This window comes from Anopheles darlingi, chromosome 2, assembly GCF_943734745.1.
Source record: "Anopheles darlingi chromosome 2, idAnoDarlMG_H_01, whole genome shotgun sequence".
Classification (NCBI taxonomy): Eukaryota; Metazoa; Arthropoda; class Insecta; order Diptera; family Culicidae; genus Anopheles; species Anopheles darlingi.
In genome coordinates, this window is record NC_064874.1 from 66,026,057 (window position 1) to 66,038,818 (window position 12,762).

General features: G+C 49.6%; 1 protein-coding gene across 4 annotated transcripts in view; it reads right to left on the minus strand.

The window, feature by feature from the left end:
- Positions 1 to 12,762, minus strand: part of LOC125950670 (GTPase-activating protein CdGAPr) — a 78,737-nt gene that overhangs the window by 13,507 nt on the left and 52,468 nt on the right. For all 4 annotated transcript variants that reach the window (XM_049678864.1, XM_049678865.1, XM_049678863.1 and 1 more), the window contains exon 2: positions 1 to 3. This exon is cut by the window's left edge and continues 840 nt beyond it. The gene's annotated coding sequence lies outside the window, so the exon portion shown is untranslated. The remainder of the gene's footprint in view (positions 4 to 12,762) is intronic.

The following is a 12,762-nucleotide window of genomic DNA, read 5'->3' on the forward strand; positions in this document are numbered from 1 at the left end:
GTTCTGGAAGAAGGCAAGAGAAGAAGAAGAGGTAGAGTGTAAGAAAAGGCATAAAAGAAGCGTACAAGGGCTAGAAATCAATCAATCGTGCGTCCGTCGGCCGGTCGGGTCTGTCTGTCTGTCTGATTGTCTGTTTGGCTTTGTGTGAGTCCGACGAGATGCAGTTGCATTGTGTGAGCTTAGAACCATCACCGGCCGCCTGGCATTGCTCGGTTTCCTCGGGGCATGCATCCCAATGAGAGGAGATGATCTCGATCTCGCGTTGCCTCTTAACCTCTTTTTCGTTGCTGCTGGCAGGCACGCCGTGACCTCGCCCGTCTCGATCAGCGTCCTCGTGGATCGTTACTTGTTGTGCGTGAGCAGGAAATGTTAAATTTAAATGCAATTATTTTAAGGATCCATCCACTCGCTGGATCGCTCGATCGACGGTTTGGATGCCAATTGCCCACGTCCACGGCATCAACAGTAATCGCTGCATTGAACTGCCGAGCAAATGAGCTTAAATGCGTGTGAGCACTTTACAGGCACGCTGAGTGCTGCTGTGTGAGGGTCGCTTCTCTTTCTCAGTGGATCAATGAATGCAAACGACCAGCGGAAGTGCCGTCCACAAGTAACAGCAGCAGGTACGGGGCGCTACGGGGGTTCGTATCGAGAGTCCCTGTGCAGGTGGGACAACGGAGCAAATCGCAAGGCGAAAACAGGCCGGAGGGATTTATGTTAATGCATATCACCACCAAGGGGACGACTCTTCTGCCATGCAACCAAAGTCATTCTTCGCTTTCAACTGATACGCTCTCTAGCTGCTCGGGAACGCCTTTAGCCAAAGGCGCGCACCTGAATCGATGATGGTGAAGACAGGAAGAAGCCCCACACACGCACCCTTTGCGCAATGAGAGACGACCGGTGCAATTCTCAGGGCTTTGCAGGGCTTCGGTTGTGGCCATTCGATTTAATATATTCCGTTTCAATCTCACCGATGGACGCTCCGCTAGTCGACACCGGGACCAAGGGCACACGTTGCCCATCATGAATGGCGGAGGTTCCTTCAGCTTTTGCGCAGGAGATAGTATATTTCATTAGAATGCAACTTCTTCAACTTCTACTTTGACTCGAGGCCGAGAGAATGGTGCGAGTAGAAGAAATGGAAATAATGCAATGAAATATGCATTCGATTTGTGAAGCGTAAATCGTTCCTGCACTCCGCCGCCCCCGGGGGTGGGTGGTGGTCAATCGGTAACCTAAGAGTCTGATTCGCCGAGTGGGGGAGGGGGAATAGCTTCCGTTTGCACGCAAAGCCACACCGAGCTTAGGGCGCGCGCTCGAGCGCGATTTAGAGTGTTATTGTATGCTAAAAGGGTGGCTCTTTTACGGGGTGCGGGGTGGCGACGAAACCGGTGGCCATCAAACCAAATCGAATCGAACACGATGGCCGCACCCCTTCACCGCCTCCCCAGCTCTTAAATGGCTCTTTGTTCGCTTACTTCCATCACCCTTCCCGCGAAAGGTGTATGTGCACGAACCCAAACTCTCTGCGCGATCTGTGGCCTGACCGAGAGAGCTCCAGAGGAGTAGAGCCGCGCCCAGGGTCTTGGATAGCGACCCAGTTTCTCAATCGTCCACCAAGAGGCCAATTTATGGTGGCCACTACGCCACCACTGCAACGCTACAAGTCCGCCCGCGACTTCTCAATGGTCATTCCAAATATGCTGCTGCTGCTGCTGCTGCTGCACCGTTTATGCTGCACACTATGCGATCGACGTGGTCGTGGCTGCCGCACGCTAGCAAGTGATTCGTCGCCCTTTTAAGGGCAAATTGGGTAAGGCGTTGGTTGGGCTTCGGCGTCGCGCTATCATTCATCCGCTTGCCGTTGCATTGCCGTTGCGTTGTTGCCAACATGAACGGCCGTTCCTTCGGCTTATCCCGTCAATCATCATAAATCGCGTTGCATGACACGTAGGCAATCACGGTGCAAATCGTCGGTGCTCACACCGAGACCGAGCCGCTAACGATACCTGTGATTGAGGATTGAAGTCTGGCGACTGAGGCTGAAAAGACAAATTCCTTTCGCACATTAGATATCGATTTTAACGAAAGGTGCTCCCTTAGCGGCATTAGCAGCACCTGGGGAACTCCACTGCTATGCGCCCCATCATCAGCCTGTGGCTGTTAGAGCCCGGAGTGTGTCACGAGAAGTTATTCACTCAAAACTCTGATTTACGCACACTTCTGTTCTGAGCGCACCTGAGTGAAAAAAGGCGAAAACTCTCACGGAATGCACCCTCTGGCCTGGTTTGCTCACACACTAGTAGCTCACACATTACTCGACCACCTCCATTTGCTCCAAACTCGCAGCAGCGCGCGACCAATTAGTGATTCCACGATGTCACGAGGGCACCAGGCGACGATGGAGAGGAGTAGCTACTCCAAATGGTTCGACATTGATCAGCCGGACTCGCCGGAACCGACGGAATCGGCGGAGCAAGGGGAAGACCATGGCCGCAATCGATACTGCGATGCGATACGATGTGATGCGCAATTGGTGCTCGTTGGTTCGCCCATTACGTGCCTGGGCTGTACAATCATCATCCTCATCGTCCACCGTCGGCTCGCTACACTACGTTCGATCTCTTCCAAATAGGCGATTCGTGTGGTCGCCGCGTCCAGAAATTGCGCAGCGTTTGCTTGACTCTCGACACAAATCATGCAAATATGCGCTCGAGGAAGCGCGCTACCAATTCTGGTCGCCAGCTAGGTCGCGAAATCGATGCCAACAGGGAAATGGAGAGACCTACTTCCATTTCGATTGTGGCACACCCTGCCTTTGCGAACTTTGGATGAGTTTGGGGGAAGGGATCTGGGTCTGAGGGAAGAGGGAAGTTTGAGTTTTGCTTATCGGCACATCGGCATAGGGTCCTTCTTCTTGGCTCCCCTGTTTTGAAATGTGAAATTTGGCGAACATTTATCCGTTGTTGTACATCTTGGGCAGGGCGCATTGTTTGGTCGATGGTGGGCACTTGTGCATGAGGATCACGCAACAACTTCTGCAAGGAGCAACGTGTTGTTGTAGCTCAATGCCAACCAGCCAAGCGTACGCATTCCATTGAGTTCTCAGAACTAACCGGCTCGACGCATCGGAAATATCAGACACCATGGTTCAACGCTGTGATGGTCAATCCAAGTCTACGTCCATCAACATAGACATAGTCACGCCACACGGTCGGTACTCTTTTCCTCTTTATCGACGTGGATCGAATTTCATCAATTGATACCACTAATGGGCCCCTTCCCCAACACACCTCGCTGGTCTACGGCGCAAACCGAGAACCGTTCTACTCACTTCTGAGTTCTCTTCCTACAATAATTCAATTAACTGGTCCACAACCGCCGGCCGTTCCCAAAAACAAACTGAATGGCCAGCACCGGTCCCGATAATTGGTGTGGCATTGATTTTGCTGGACACTGGGCCCCAAATCACTGTCACACGCCATTCGGCCACGATGACGTCCTCTATACAAGGGTCTTCTTCTTCTCCACATATCCTGCAACGAACGGCTTGGCGGTCGCTCTGGCTCCAGCTTGTCTTGAAACTATGACTAAGCCGCAAGGGAGTGAGAGGAACGAGCGCCTCTACTAGTCAGGGCCAACGCCGGGTACGTATCGATTTTCCCCTAGTACGGGCCTGTGTCGATAAGTCGGAAAGGACGACACACTAGTTTCGGCGGGGGAAAATCCGATTCGCTGGCGCTCGTCATGCACCCGAGACGTGCCGTTGCCGGAAAGGAAGGTCACGGAAGAGGGCAACCCCCCGACAACGGTATAAGCCTTACATACAGCGCCCCGTACCAGTACCAGTGTGTCACAGACAATCGAACTGAGAAAGCGACGCCAGGACGACGTCCGAACTTGCGACCGAAAAGACAAACCGAATGGACTACGCTGGACGCATTGATTTCATTTTGGGTTTACTCCAAGAACCCGAATGGACAATTTGAAACGAGCATGACTATAATAAAGGCGCGTTCCGACGTCATCGGAATGCCGTTGAACAGGTTCTAATGGGTGACGGATCGTTCTAAGGCGGACGAACAGAAGTTATTCGATTATAAGCTCGCTCGTGCTGGTTGCGCGATAAGACCTGCCTGCCTGCCTGCCTGCCTGACTACCAGCAGCTTCTAGGCACCTCGTTTCAGCTGCCGCACACCTCTCCATAACAAGTGTATCCGGGGACGAGGTTATAACAGGCAATATAAGCTACTCAGAAGTTAACGAACTGAATTAATGCGCCAGCCGTGTCTGTGCCTGAGCATCGAGAGATGGGAGGATGGATAATTTGTCCAAATTAACTGCGATCGCGAGACTAGACTAGACGCGCCGCCAGTGTGTTCTAACTGGTTTGAAGTAGTGACTCTAGTACACGACAGAACCGTTCGCAATATCCAACGCTCTTCTTCGCGGGACGACGACAACGACGACGGCCAATAAATCAAGATGTTGGATCACATTTAATTACAAACAGAACGGCGACTCATGCGGCACATGGTGTAGTCCCATTATCACAACATAGAACAGAGCAAACACACACGCACACTCACATTTAATTATCGCGCTTATGAATATGGTAATCGCATTAAAAATGCAACGACGTGGCGACCGTTGCCTAAGTGTTACGTCGACGCGCGCGAGACGCAAAATCCAGGCGCACATAAGGGAATATCAATAGATATAGGCGGGGCGCGTTGTTTTGGTATTCGTGCCCGAGGCGTTCGCGGGAACATCATTTTCGAACTCATAACAAATCGAGTACCGGGATCGCCGAGATTCCAGAAACTCGGCAGCTTCCAAGATGCTCCAGAAGAGAGAACATCAAGAACTCTGGTCGCAATTAAGGCGAAATGCAGGTCTTCTTCCTGGCTGCGTAAACGCTCCCCAAAGGAGAGCGAGAGTGAACTGCGATTTGAATAATGAAAGGACTACCTCCCGCGGCGCACCTTCAACGGTGTGGTTTGCCGACGATGCCTGCGGCGTCCAAGGATGCGAAGGATGCCCCAAAATTGGATCCGATCCGTTTGCACAACGCCGCCGCCGCCAGAGTGTTCCGTCGTGTTAAATGCACAAGAGGGAAGACCTGGTCCTGGGTGAGGATGATGCTACTGTTGCGTTCCACGCGGTTCCGCCAAGGCGCAAGATGATGAAGGTCGGTCAGGAAGAGGGATACAACCGACCATCAGATGACGATGACTTCCCGCTGTGCAGCGCACGGTACTACGCCACTCACTGCTCGGGGCGTTATTTGGGGTTTTATGCACACACACACACCTCTCTCTACCCAGTGGCCTTGGCGGCGCGTGTTGTGACGCCTTGGAGCATGGGCTTCGACGTCGAAAAGGCAATCTCGAGATTTGCACTCCGGATCGGATGCTGTCTCGAAGGTCGTGCCCGCTCCAGGCGTTCGTGGAAGGTAGCGGTAGGAGGTTTCGCGTGACATTCTGTGGCGTGCCGGAAGGCAAGACGGAAGAGTGCAGAGAAGTGGTCTCTCTGCTCCCTCTCATTTGGTCTCTCTCTCTACCATCGCACTCGAGGTGCGTCCAAGTGATTTAATGCATATTTAATCGTTCGTTTGTTTACCAACGGAACGAACGGGCGGCACCATCCAGAGGGTTGATTGTGAGGGTAGGGTGGTAGTAGTGGCCTCCCCATCCATTTTTTTGGTCCATCACTTTTTTATGATAACGTGAACCCCGTCTGTGTGCGTGTGTGACATGGGGTTTGCGCTTGTCCTTCTGGCTGAAGTATGTTTACATTCCCAATAGTAGCCCCGACACGCCATGATTGCACAGAGGGATGAATGGGGAGTGGGGTTGCTTCAGGCTGTGTACTGTGCGGCCACGAAGACGAACGAGGGGTGGCACTTTGAAAGTGAAGGAGATCGGTAACCACACCGGCACATACAGAGGGCACGTGTCAGTCGTTTGAGAGACAAAAAAACCGGAAGCAATACACACAGCACTCACTAGGAATAGGAATGGCTGGAGATAATCATCCCTCTAAAAATGGATTCGCGTATCAAAATGGATTAAATAATAAGAATCCCTCGCTCTCTCTTACTTTTTACAACCCTCTCAAGCATATTAGTCTTCTTGGAAAAGCAACACAAAATTCGAGGGAACGTTATCCCCGGTATCCTCCTGGCTGGAGAAAGGATACAAACCAGGCACAAAACCACCCTTCCTCGTGACGCGATTTCACGCGAAATGGGACCACCCGGAATTCGATTTCGACATTACACGAAAATGTATTCAAATTTATGTTTTCTTTATGTCGACACCACCCCAGGTGTCACCATTGTTCAGACTGATGCCTCTTGTTGTGTTTGTCGATAATGCTTGTTAGCAGCCAGTGAAGCTGGGAGGAGTAGCCAGCCATTGGGATAGTTGGATTTACGACAACAAAAAGGAGCCCTTTATCGCTGACAAACGCTTCTTTCACGCAGGTCCTGGGATGCAGCAGAGCAGAGAGACCTCTCGCCACTCATTGAATTGAGCATCGACCACTTTGGAATAAATCTTGATTACTCACGCCGTACTCACGCGCTCGTCGGACGCTGGACCAACTTGAATGCAGTTCTCTTCGAACTGGACCTGAATGGGCGCGATGCGGGTAGAGGGATTTTTTCCCTTCATTTCCCCACTTCAAACAGACATCTCGCAAGACGTCTTGGAAGCGGCGGCCCCACTTGTCACGCCATTGTGCTCGACTCGACAATCGACACGGCCACTTTCCCATTGGCTCCACTCCCCGGTTTGTTGTTTACCTTTCCTACGATGGGTTCATCGATGAAGTAGTTCCCTCGAAGATGACACGTGGTGCAATGAAAATAAGGCGCTTCGCACACATCCTTCAGAGGTTTGGGACAGAGAACGTAACATCACATGTCGCCACGGCCGATTGCCGGTACATGTCCACTCCTGGGGTCTCACGTTTTATTGTCCATCGCAATGAGGAATCGAAAAACAGAAACAACATGAAAACCTGAAGGAGTTGGAAGGTTGGCGCACCCTAGCCCACAGCCCTTGACGTTTTTACTAAGGGGTAGCGTCGTTGAACGCAACTGTGTTTATTGTATTTTCACCCGTTTATCATAAACTGCATCGGACAACGCACCAGACGCTTATCGTGCGCAGTGCAATGACAGGCCATCAATCATATCGCTGGACAATGGTACGACCCAGGGATTGATAAGCGAAATTGCCCAAATTGAAGGTACGGTTATCGCGATGACCAAACGCTCCGGCGTCTAGACGCGTCTTCTGGTGTTTGAACCTGCAAGCCAATGTTCACAACCCATTGACGTCACCGATATTGGATTGCCTTTGGAGTACGCCGTGGATCACGCTGATGCCATAGATAGAGCATTCTAGTTCTAAGATTCTTCGATCTAGCGCCGAAGTCTACGTATTCAAGAAGAACGAAGTGAAGATCATATTTAAGAATAACATTTACGTATGTCACATACTAATATGTGGCACAGAGCAGAAAGTCGTTGACAACTTCACATGCTTAGGATCAACACAGTTGCCCGATAATGACATAAGACAAGAAATGCACGCTAGAGTGTTAGCAACCAATCGGTCATACTTTAGTTTGAGGAACGCAGTTCACTCGAGAAAGCTGTCAAGATGAACGACGGCACAGCATCTTTATAAAATGTATATAGCACCAGTACTCATATACGCCTCTGAGACTTGGACACTGTCTAGAAATGACGAAGTTTTCCTATCTGCATACGAAAGGAGGATTGTCAGAAGGATATTTGGTCCAGAATATGAAGAATTGACTATGGAGAACTTGATACCACGCGAAGCTACACGCGTTGTATGACATTAGTTCGTAAACTCTTCTTAGGCAGGTAGAACCTGAACAGCGGGGATACAGTAAGTCCAAATCGAGATGAGTAATGACATTGATGTCAGAATTGATTAAATGTAGAACTAGAGGACGACGGCGCTCGATCGTGACATGTAGAGAGATCTTCTGCGACAGCCGTTCGTCTATTGTAGTGTCTGATAAGTAAGTAAGTCAGTAAGTATTGAGTCACTATGGACTATTTCAGAGAAATACCTATTATTGAAGACGAAGAACCACCTCAGCACAACCGAATTGCCTTCTCTCGCAGCATCCGGGAAGGAAGGAAGGGGTGCTGCAACCGATTTCATCTCATTTTCATCTCGTCCCCGTTCGGGGAAGATTGGTTGCGGGATTGGCGCGGATTAGAGGGCCCCGGCTGGAAATCGAAAGTGCAATAATCGCGCCTTTCAAAGATCGATTCCGACCAGCCATTATCAAGGCGACCGCGAGCGAGCGAACGAACGAACGAATGAACGAACGAGAAATCATTATCTTGCCGGTACTTTCCAATAACATCCCCCTCCCTTGCTTCTCTTCTCCTCTCTAGGAGAAGCTGACTCAGTGCTATTCCTCCTCCTCCTCCTTCCTAGCAGCACCACTTTAATCAAGTGACCAAAGGGGTGGTGCACAAGTGAGGTGAGGTGATATAAAAAAAAGGTAACATGGAAACAATGATGATCAGAGCATGTGATGGTGGACCTTGGTACAAGCGCGCGCGCTCGCGCCAGAGGCCAATCGGAGGCCAATTTTTGCCCGAAATCATCGATTTACCGCCATTCATTCCGCGGTCTACCGGTCGCTCGATTGGCTGGCTCGTGCACAACACTTCACTTTCACTTGCACCACTAGAGGGAGAGAAGGAGTCCGGAAGCTGGGAGGTGGTGCTGGAGGTTTCTGCCGTAAATCCGTCTTTGTTGAAAGTTAATAAATCTGTAACGCCTTAACCTGCGCGATTTGACCAAACGGCGGCGAGTTGATGGTTAAGGTCGCCGCAAATCGTTAGCCGTTTGGCCTTCGCGGGAGGGCATTTCACTTTGGCTTTCCATCGGGACTTGGGTTGGAGTGTCTGGCTCGCAACGGAAGCAACCATTTCCGTCCTTAAAAAAAACAATCGGCAGCAGAAGCGAAAAAAAGGGAGAGAATCTCAATCTAAAAAGTCTGAACCAGGGTTCTCGGTAGTCGTAGGTCTACACACACACACACACCCTTGGCGAGGAATCTACAATTTTTCAATCAACCACTAACCACTTGGTCAGCAAAATTCCATCCATCTCGCAGCTGGGCGACAGTCGTCTTTTGCCTAAATTGTTTTGAATATTGATGCGTTTGCCGAGCACCAACACCAACACACCAGGCATTAAGCATTCTTGGTCGCATCATTTCCTTCCCATCCCTTCTTCAATTTCCTCCTCCTCCTTCTGTTCTGCGGTGGACATGCCAAACTAAGCAATAACGCGCCAAAAACCGGACGTGACGCAATTTCGGTGGCGCCATAAGTGATAAACATCATCATGGCCAAGAATGCAACACTCGCAAAGAGGATGGGGACTGGCATGGGACACGACTTCGTGGTGGTGGTGACCTAGCCCAAAAATAGGCTCAAACGCAAATGGGTCCAGGGGGTCCAGGCTGGCAGCGAAATGAAATGAAATCATCGTTTCGTGCTCGACCGAACGACGACGAGACGGTTGACGCCATTAAGGCCGCTCGTACCGGGCCATACCATGCAGTGCGCGCATGGAGAATGCAGAATCTTAGGCTAACCATAAGATAAGCTTTACATCGTTCCCGTCTCCGTACCGAAAAAGGAAGGAATACCAAACATTGCCGGCTAGTAGCTCGCAATGCTCGCCGGTCGAACATTCATTTTTATGGCAACAAACCAGGAAAGAGGAGAAGGAGAAGGAGAAGGAGGAGAAGGAGGTGGAGGTATGTGACATTCTACAAGGATGCGCTGCGTCATCGCGCCAGTTATTACATCACCGTCATCATCGGTCGGCGACCACTGCACGACATGCCGCGACCACCATAACACGACACACACACACACAGCCATAAACCCCCGCGGGAAAAGGGCTTGCGAGCAATATGAAAACGGAAACCAAGGCTAGGCTTTTCCTCTCACCCTTTCCCAACCAACCGATCAATACTTTGCGCGTCAAACGCGTCTCCCTTTCCGGCTCCGGCCTAGTGCGACGACCGTAATGCATTGCTCGTTGTGGTGCTGCTGCTGCTGCTGCCGACGCCGCCCTGTTTTATGCGCATTTTCCAGTCCCGTGAATATCGTCGTGACGAGTCTGGAGGATGTGCGCGCGCGTCTGGTGGAAGAGAGCGTAAAGATTCTCATCATCACAGCTCATAAAATTGATGATTCTCTGGCAGACAGCGTGAAATCCGGCCGAAGCACAGGAGAGACTGGACCGATGGAAGCACCTACACCTTCACCGGCACCACCACGACGACGCAAATACTGCGATGTGGGCGAGGAGGAAATGGGGAATGAAGAATTCTCCACCCCGCAGATCGTAGATTATTCGCGAGCGAAATTGCCTTCGAAACGGCCGTGTCTGTGTCTGTGTGTGCGTTATTGGGTGCGCTTTTCCGGAGGGAAATTCTAAATTTACATTCCTCACCCCGGGTCAGGAGTGCTCATCAAAACCTCTTGTGTTGCTTTTTTTAACGAAAATTTAAAATTATAATTTTCCCAAACATTTTCCCTAGCGTCTAGCATTAGCATTAATCAAGCATTTTTCCAGCAAGCCATCGAGAACACCCCTTGCCACACGAAAAAATGTACGCAAAACGTAGTTTTGAAAAACATATTACCCCATTCCGTATAGCAAGGGTAGCAAGGCGATCGGGCATTAGCACCTTAAGTAAACATGCATTACGCTTCCAGCGATGTTACGAAACGAGGGAATATCTTCCCCTCGGAATCCGCGCGCACGCTCGATGCAAATGATGAAATGTATTCTCGCACATTTCACAAACGTCTGTGAAAATAGAAAACATGATGGTGCACACGCCCATGATGGCCAACCACCAATGCCCGGTCTCACTGCGCTGGCACGAGAAAAGCTGTCAAATTAATTACCTTAACACCTGTTTGAGGGATTGGGGACGGGTGGCGGTGGCGATGGGTCGTGTCAATCGATCGACCAAACAATTGCACTTAACGCAGGACGACGGCGGAACGTAAAGAGACGGAGTCGAAGGAATGTTATGCTGACACAAAAACATTCGCTTATTACCTGCGAAGTGGGAAAAAAGAGAAAATATTTATAACAAGTTGCTGCAATTAGCATGATTGGTGAAGGAGGAAAGGGAAAAGCAATGCAAATGATGAAGGATCCTTCGTTTTTAAACCTTGTTTAAGATCCTGGTAACGAACAGGTGCAAACATATGTTTTGACGTTTTTTACGGTCAAACAAATTCGTACATTTCAATGAAAACTTTTCAAATCTTTGTCAGCGATTTGTTTCAATTTTGAGAAGAGTATTTTGAAAGAAATAATCATTGTTCTCAGCTCAGGCTCATTGCTGTATTTTAATCATCAATGCGCTGTTTCAATTGATGATATTATTTGCATGTGTTGTTTAATGTGTGATAATCCTTTTATAAACTGTTTTAGAAGCGCATGATCTCGTCCTCGTCAATCTTACAACGCACAGCGATGGTTGACGGTTTGATATTTTGATTGAAATGATTCCGTAACGGTTTCAGATAAAAACCATTTAGTCCTCCCTTGCAATATTCAAAATGTGTCCTGTTCCCATCGAAAAAAATGTGTCCTGTTCCCCATTTATCAAAAAAGAAACCAAGCAACAATTGCAATACCACCCAACATGTCAAATGCGAGGAATTCCAGATACGGATAAACAAATTGCAATCGAACACGTCTTGCTAAGTTGATGAAGCGCATGTGGCCACATCGAACAAGTGTTTTCAAATCTCTGTCCTTAATTCCGAATTGGGGCGTCTAGACGGCCCGCATATAAACATATCGCTTGTTTTCGCGAGACATTGGAGAGAGGTCGTTATGTAAATAAGCCAAAAACGAAGAAAAATTCGAAGACTACTCCACCCAAACAAACCCGTCGCGCACAATAACGCATCAAAATTGTGTTCCTTGATGCTCCCTCCCCGGGAGGAGAGTTGTGCGGCGCTAAATTGAGGATAATTGAGAATTTATGGTTATTCATCTCCCTTGTGGGGGGATGTGTTTCACGATTCTGGGGCTCCGCCGAGAAGTGCCTCCGATCTGTCAAACATGCAAAGAACCGGCGTAACTTTGTGTTGTCTTCGCAGCGGCTGAGCAGAAGGAGCAGGAGGAGAAGTTGGCTGCTAAACTAACTTGCACCCTGCGGTTTGACCTTTGCTTATTGTTTCAATAGCTTCATTAGGGCAATCAGAGAGATGATGCGAGGACCGAATCGCTACCGATACTGTCGTGTCGTGTCGGCGAAAGAAGAACGCTTCTTGGCTGCTCTTGAATGACCATCAGCCATCATCATGCTCTAAACATTGATGCGAGAGATTGGTGTGCTCATTCATATGCACGGATTCGTCGTTGGTTTATTTGCTCTGCACTCCGCAGTCCCGGGATCGGGCTGGTGGTGTGCAGCACCGTGTGGCGTCGAGCGATGGTTTATTTGCTCAAAACACCACGGCGCCCGCTAATTAGGTTAATTCGTGATGCGAGATCGGTACGGGAACTAAACGGCTTCTTTCTGGAATAGCTTTCTAGGTTACGAAATCAAGGGAGGTTCAAGATCTTGATCGAGATCGAGAGAGAAAGAGAGCGAAAGAGAGAGAGAAACGCAATCACTTTCAAGGGTAATTTGGTTAGCGTCTTG